The sequence below is a fragment of the Cupressus sempervirens genome, chromosome 2 (genome assembly GCF_028749045.1).
Source record: "Cupressus sempervirens isolate cs-2001-9-10 chromosome 2, ASM2874904v1, whole genome shotgun sequence".
NCBI lineage: Eukaryota > Viridiplantae > Streptophyta > Pinopsida > Cupressales > Cupressaceae > Cupressus > Cupressus sempervirens.
In genome coordinates this window covers 778,334,626-778,342,082 of record NC_143119.1, presented here as the reverse complement: position 1 = coordinate 778,342,082, position 7,457 = coordinate 778,334,626, and positions in this window count along the sequence as shown.

The window sequence follows — 7,457 nt, the reverse complement described above, 5'->3', positions numbered from 1 at the left end:
ATTTTTTATTAAATAATCTTATCTTATTTAATTAAAAGAAAAAATCCTTTTAAATGATAAAATAATCTTATTTAATTAAAAGAAAATCTCTTTTTAATTAAATAGTTTTATTTTATTTAATTAAAATCTCCTTTTAATTAAATAATCTTATCTTATTTAATTAAAAGAAAATCCCTCTTTTAATTAAATAAATAAATCCCCACTTAAAGCTCTCTTTTTGATAAAAAAAGAAATAAATCAAATAAATCAAATAAAATCTTTTAAAGATTCCTTTTTTTTTACATATCTCTAAGTGGTGAGCTTTTTTCTCTTGTCTTTTTAGGGATTTATCCCACATTGCTCTTGTGAGAAGCCTCCCACCTCTACATTTTCCTTTATAAGAAGCCCCCTCCTCATTTGAACAGAGATGTTAGTTACTATAGTATTGTTATTTTGCAGGTTTGAAGAGTGATTTTGGAGGAGTTTGAGCATTAGGGTTTGTACATTGGAGCTTCATTGCAAATTCTCTCTTCTTGTCTTCTTCTCTTATGCATCTATGGCTTCCATCATTATGCTTCATCATTGCATGTTCATATCGATTTAGAGTCATATTTGCTTTCATAGATTAATCTTGCATTGTTATTTCCTTTCATAGATTAGATTTCATTTCTTACACTGCTTTGCATTATTATCATTTAGTTTAGCTTGCATCTTCATTTGCATGCATATTTGATGATCATGGAGAATTGTACTCTTTCTTTTCCTCTTTGAATCTCTCATTTTATGGTGTACTTGCATGGGCACAAACTAGGTCAAACTGAGGGCCTCCATTACAAACCCTTGCAAACCATGGATAAAGAGCTATGAGTCACCATTTGAGATCTCATTCTTGAGAATCTTGGATATAATGACTTATAGAAGTGTGTCAACATTTTAGCACACATTTTTGGCACCCACCGTGGGGCAACCCACCTTTACATGCTAGTTTTGACTATTCTTGGAGCTAACCCCATTGTGTAGATTTGTTTGGAGACGAAAAACCTTGGATCTTAAAGATCTGATCATATCTCCAAAATGGCTTGGTATTTTGGTTTGAAATTTTTTTTGCAGGTTGGAAAAATATCAGAGAAACTTCGGTTAAAAATTCAATTTTTTTGAGCTAATTTGTATTTTTTATAATTTTTTCTTAGTTTTTCATGAAAAATCATTTTTGGGCATAAATTAGCCAATTTCTCATAAAATTCTACATTTTTGAAAAGGTCTATGAATTCTAAATAGGGTTATTTCTTTGTGTTTTAAGTTTAAAGCTCATATGAGGGATCAAACACTCGATTTCAAAAACTAGTCTTTTTTGACAAAATGGGTCCCTAAGGCACAAATGAAAATATTTTTATGAGATTTTGACATTTTTGGAAAATTTTCTTTTTTTTAACAGGGGTCTCTTTTTCTATATTTAGGTTTTTGAGTCTGAATTCATAGCATATAGGTCCAATCTTGTTGACTAGGTAAAAAATTAGAGCTTAAAAAAGACATTTAATAATTAACTTGCATTTAATTTTCACACGGTTCAATGCATGATATGAGTTTTCATTTTTGGTTATTAATACTCCTAATAATCATATTTTGAGATCTAACCCCAAGGTTTGCATAAGACATCTATATCTTGTGTTGGTTTGTTTTTTATTTTCTTGGAGCGCTTGCTTGGTTTGTTAGATCAATGGAGTGATACATGCATGTTGCTTTTGATCTGAGGTATTCTTATACATCTCTATAACATTTGGACTTTAGAATTAAAAGTGAACCTCTCATATGTTTTACTTGAGTGTTTTACATGCTTTCATAATTCACATTTTGATTAGTGCTCTAAAATTGGACCTAAATTTGCTTTCTTGCATATATGTTTCACATAGTAATTAGACCCTATGAACACTATTTGTGGTGATCTTGAGAGAGTGGGATTTATTCTCTTGTCTTACATGTGAAGCTCTTCTTGATTATAGATCTCCTTGTAGGTAGGGAAGGATTTGATATTATTTCATTGTCTCACGTGGTTTGTCTTTGACATTTGCTGGTACTTTCTCTCTTAAGATTGGTAGTGATTTTTGTTGCATTTCCAAACCTTAGTGAAGTGATTTCAAATTAGTGTGTCAATGAATATGTTTTCTATATTTAGGTGAGGTGAAGAGGCTAGAGAAGTATGCTCTATTCCCTTTTGAACACATCAAAAACTTGAAACCCTTGAATCCAAACTAAGTCCCCATGTGGTTCAATTTTGTGAGTCTTCCTTGATTAGAGAGGGTTAATTGTAGTGGACACTCCCTTTATTGGGTAAACCACATGGATGGAACCTCAAGCAATATTAGCCACTTTTTGGTAGAAACACCCGCTATATAAATGTCCTTATGGAAGAAATCTCCACAGGTGTATTCTTATGTTGGGCTATAAGATTTCCTCAGCATCTCTGATTGATTAAATTCTAAGAATGTGTCAAAACCCTGGTGCACCGGGATTGGATTTCCCCCACTTGAGATTACAAGAGTTGTAGAGTTGATCATTACTAAGAACCATAGTACAACTTATTTTTTTTTCTTTTCTAAGACTATGTGCATGATTGGAAAACATTATGAGAACATACATAGTAGTGGTTCTAGGGATTAGATTCATACTAAGACACTATTCTTGTTTATGCACAAGGTTTCTTTGTCCCTTGTCCATTGCTTGTAGAGGTTTTCTTGAACTCCCTGATTTTTGTCTTGCATGCTTAATTTATGATAAAAATTTATTGATGCATCTAGTTGGTCAATTAAAACGAACAAGAAAACTAAGTTCCTGAGTTGAAACCTTTCTTGATTTGTTATCCTATCATTTTTAGTCCTCCTTGGTTGATCCGGGTTAGATTAGGTCACTTATCTTGCTTTTGGAAGCTTATTTTCACCTTGGATTATGTTTTGACCTCTTGAATTAGTAATCTTTGATTTCATGAGTGACCTTTCTTGGAGTTGAGGAGGTAGAAACAATTCTTGTTGAGAACATAAACCTTTGGATTCTTTGATAACATACTTGGAGAGTCTTAGTAATCTCTTGTCCATTCACTTCCATTGAAATTCAATTGCAATTAATTATAATTTGGGTAAATCATCCTTATGATCCATATGTGCTAGGGTATTCACTCAAAGTATTGGGCACCTCTGTGGTAGTGTTGGCTTATGCCTATTGCAAAAATTCTATCTTATCATCTCTTTTTTGGACAAGTGAGTGCTTTTTCTATCCTAGTTTGGTACTAAAATTTCTTAGGGTTGTCCTATCAACTAGTACATTTTCTTTCATGTCGGTTACAAAAATATATCAAGTAGATCAAGGAAAGTGACCTCAAATTGTTTTAACCAATTACCCTTAGTTTGAACTCGCCAAAGACTTAAGAAAATTGAGTGTGAAAAGAAAGCCTTCCTAGACGAACAAGCTGCAGAGGAAGAGGAATTTAGATTCCTAGAGTTGGAGAGACAAACCTTGTTGGAAATAGAAGAGACGAATGATCCTACTTACCTTTATCTCACTAAGTGCATAATGAGAATGTAATTTGAATTAGAAAAATTATAGAGGAGAAGATTGCATCATTACATGAATCATCTTCTTTAAGGTCTACATCTTCTACTCCATGACATCAATTGTCTGCATCTTCTAGATCCAAAGACCTCTTGAGAGAGAAAGTGAATAATAACTCCTTTGAGCATATGCCAATATTTCATGATGGACCTATCTTTGAATAAGATAAGAATGAAAAAAATGGTCCTAGACATACTTTTGAGGGAAATTTTACTCCTTTGGGATTTTCATATGACATGGTGGTTAAGACCTTAGTTACAAACAAGATCATTACTTTACCATACAAATATTCTACACATTATGAAGCTGAGGTAAAACCTTCGTGGTGGAGAGATGATCACTATTGTGGTTACCATAGAAATAAAGGTCATAAAACTGAAGATTGTATTGCATTGAAATGTATAATTCAAGATCTTATTGATGACAAAATCATTGATGTTGAAATTCCTAAAGACATATATGATAAAGATACTTCTCTTGAGCAAGATCATGTTGATGAACCTATGTCTAGTGACAGTTTCCTTGATACCTCCACTTCTTCCAATACTTATGCATCTCCCAAACTTCAAAGATATCCAACATTCTTTCATCAAACAAAGAACCTAATTCTTTCTGCACTGGCTATGCATATCCTCAAGGGCTACCTCTAAAAGAAACTCAAGCTCATCTACACTTGGCTGCAAACCTTTTTCATGTTACTAAGACTAAAGATGCTCAAACTTCATTTGATTCTATGCCTACTATGCTCACTTCAACTAGTCATTCACTATCTCCTCAAGATACTATTACGAAAACTTCATATTATCCCTTGTCCTTAGAAGTAGCTCCATGTCAAGAGGACTCTCAAAAGGCTAAAGATAAAAATGTCAAGAAAGATCAAGATCAAGCACCCCTTCATCTCCTTCAAGATGCCACTCTTCCATATCCTATGTATTATCCACCTCCTAAGTATGATGAAGGCACTACTTCCACTATTTCCCTCGAGCTTACTAAAAATTGTGAACAAAGTTCTATGCCTATTCTATCCAAAGATCCTTGTCAAGATCAAAGTATTCCATCTTCTTGTTCTACCACTCCATGTTTGCTTCCACTTTCTACTCTTCCTAAGTCTTTTTAAGCCCCAAACAATCCTATTGAAGAAGTTTCTCCTATTCAAGATGCTCATGATCCTATTGAAAATCTTAATGCTCCCTCTAAAGATTCTTATATCCTTGGTTTTCATATAGATGTTGATGGACTTATTGATTATCCTTTCTCATCTTCCATGTCCATCCTTGGACTTCCTCCACCAATACCAAGGGCTTCACGTTGTCCTTCCATCTTGGGTCCTTATTTTGCTTCATTTTCCCCTACCAACTTTCCTAATTCATCATCAATCTTGGGTCCTTACATCCCTCCATCTATCTTTCATCACGATAAACATAGATGCATATCCATGAATCCTTTCATCCACCCATCCACCTAAATCAATCATATCCTCCTTCTTCTTCCACAAGTCTCAAGTCATTTGGAAGTAAACTGAATATTCAATATAAGAAAAAATAAGAAATATAAGAATCCATCTAAAAAAGAAGATCACCATGTTTCCTCTAATCGACATAGGGGCATAAAGTCAAACTAGACATCTAAGAAGAAAAATAAAAAACAAGTATGGGTTCAAAAATCCATCATTGAAGATATTCTCTCTAAATCATCCAAAACAAATGAAAAGCCTATGGCTATATGGATTCAAAAGTCTCTCTTGAAAGAGTCTAATGTTGAGAAACAAGTGAAGTTGACATTCAAGCTTCCAAAGACTTCCACTTCATCTTCTTCCAAAAGCATTCTTCCATTCCATGCGCCTAAACCGCAACCTCTTCTATCCATTCACCATATCCCTTCACGTATTCCTTCATTTACATTTCCTCCATCCTCTCGTTACCCTTAAAGGTGTGTGTTGACATTGATTTTTCCTTCCTTTCAGTCTACCCTTTCACAATCCTTCCATTCACTATCCTTCTACCTTCTATCCTTTTTCCTCATTTTCCTATTCCTCCTATCTTCCAACCTTAGTTGCTTTGCATAAAACCTTATCCTCCATTTTTCTCTTCCATCTTCCTTTCCCTATCAGCATCTTTGAGCATATCATTTTGAATCCTTGGCATATCATTGTTTATTATTTCAAGGAACATTATCTAAAAATCTTGTCTTCTTCCAAAAAATTCAAAAAAAAAAAAAGCACAATTTTTTAAAGAGAAAAAAATGGAAAAATTGAAAGTGTGCCTTGGTGAAAACCTAGAAATAGGCACCTTGGTAGCAAAATTAAAGAGAAATAATTTTTTACTATGGTGGAAACCACTCCCTTGTGGTGCCTGAGATAAGTACCATGATGAAAACCTGGCAATCAAGTATCATGTGTAATTCTTCTACATCTTTCATCCATTCTGTCATCTCATTTTGATCTTGACAATGTTGACCTATACACAAATATTTGGCTATCTTGTGAGCTATCTCATGATTATCTTGCTTTCATTCCTTTCATGTTTAGCATTCATATCTATTTTTCTCCATTCATTCTAGTCTTTTGCTATCCTTTTCTCATTTGGTCTTCATATAATAAAAAAAATGAGTAAGACATGATGCTATGAAGCCTCTTGACATTTCTACTCCTTTGGACTACATCCTTCCTGCTTTTGCATTACGCTTTCATGATTTATCCTATGTTGGCCTTTCATTGCTTGTCTAAATGTTCTTTACATGATAGTTTTTCCCTAGCTTGGGTACTCTTTAGGATTTTTCCCTTGAGGATTTCTTCTCTTCATTCTCCTTCATTATCTTATCTTCCATCTCTTCCACCAGCTTGTTATTCCCTCTTGTCCTCCACCTTGCTAGACATTGGGACTATGCCATGTGATCTTGCTTGGGAGTTTGATGCCCCTTCTATCTAGGGCATCCTTTGTATATATTTATTGATCCAAAAAAAATCCAAAAAAATGGTATATTTCAAAAATCCAAAAAAAAAAAATTTTATTTAAAAAAAAAAATGATATATTTTCAAAAATTCTAAAAATCAGAAAAAGTCTTGAAAAAATGACCATCCTAGTGAAAACCTAGCAATATAGACTTTGATGTATCTCCAAAAAAATTGTATATTCCAAAATAAAAATAAAAATGCAATAAGATCAAAGTAGTGAAAACCTAGAAACAAGCGTTACTTAAGGCCTTTGCACCCCTATTTCTTAGTGCGTGTCCTCAACATAGCCTTTCTTCATCATTCCTTGTCCTTGTTTCCTTAGTTTGGAATTGGTCTTTGACTTTGTCTAGGGGGTTGAACTATGTTAGCCTTGGTCTCTTGGATGCATTAGTCTTTAGGACACCTTGCAAACGATATTTTTCAACACCACCCCAAATGTATTTTTCAATACAACCCCTGACATCGAGTGTTTTTTTAAACACTTATTAGTTTGGTCTTACCTAGTTTTGTCATGTGATCTTAGCTACTTGCAAGAATTCGATCCTTATCCTCAAAACTCAGTATTAGTTAACACACTTAAATTTTTAAAACATGAATACTTAATGCTTGAGCTATGTCATGATCTTTTCTTTGTGTTCTGACTGTTATTAATTTTTTGTTGAGTGTCCTTGTCTAATAAGTCTCTCTAGTATGCATATCTAGAGGACTTGGGACATAGGGCATGTTTTTATTTTCTTTCTACTTGTGGTTGTGGTCTTGAAACTCTAGAATGTCTCTTGTTGTCCCCTTGAAACACTTAGGAGATTTGAGGCATCATCCTTGACTATTTTTGCAAAATCATTCTTATGGTCTTCCCAGATTCTATGCCTTGATGCAAGTGTGGTTTTGCTACATTAAATTGGGTAAGCTAATATCGAAGTCA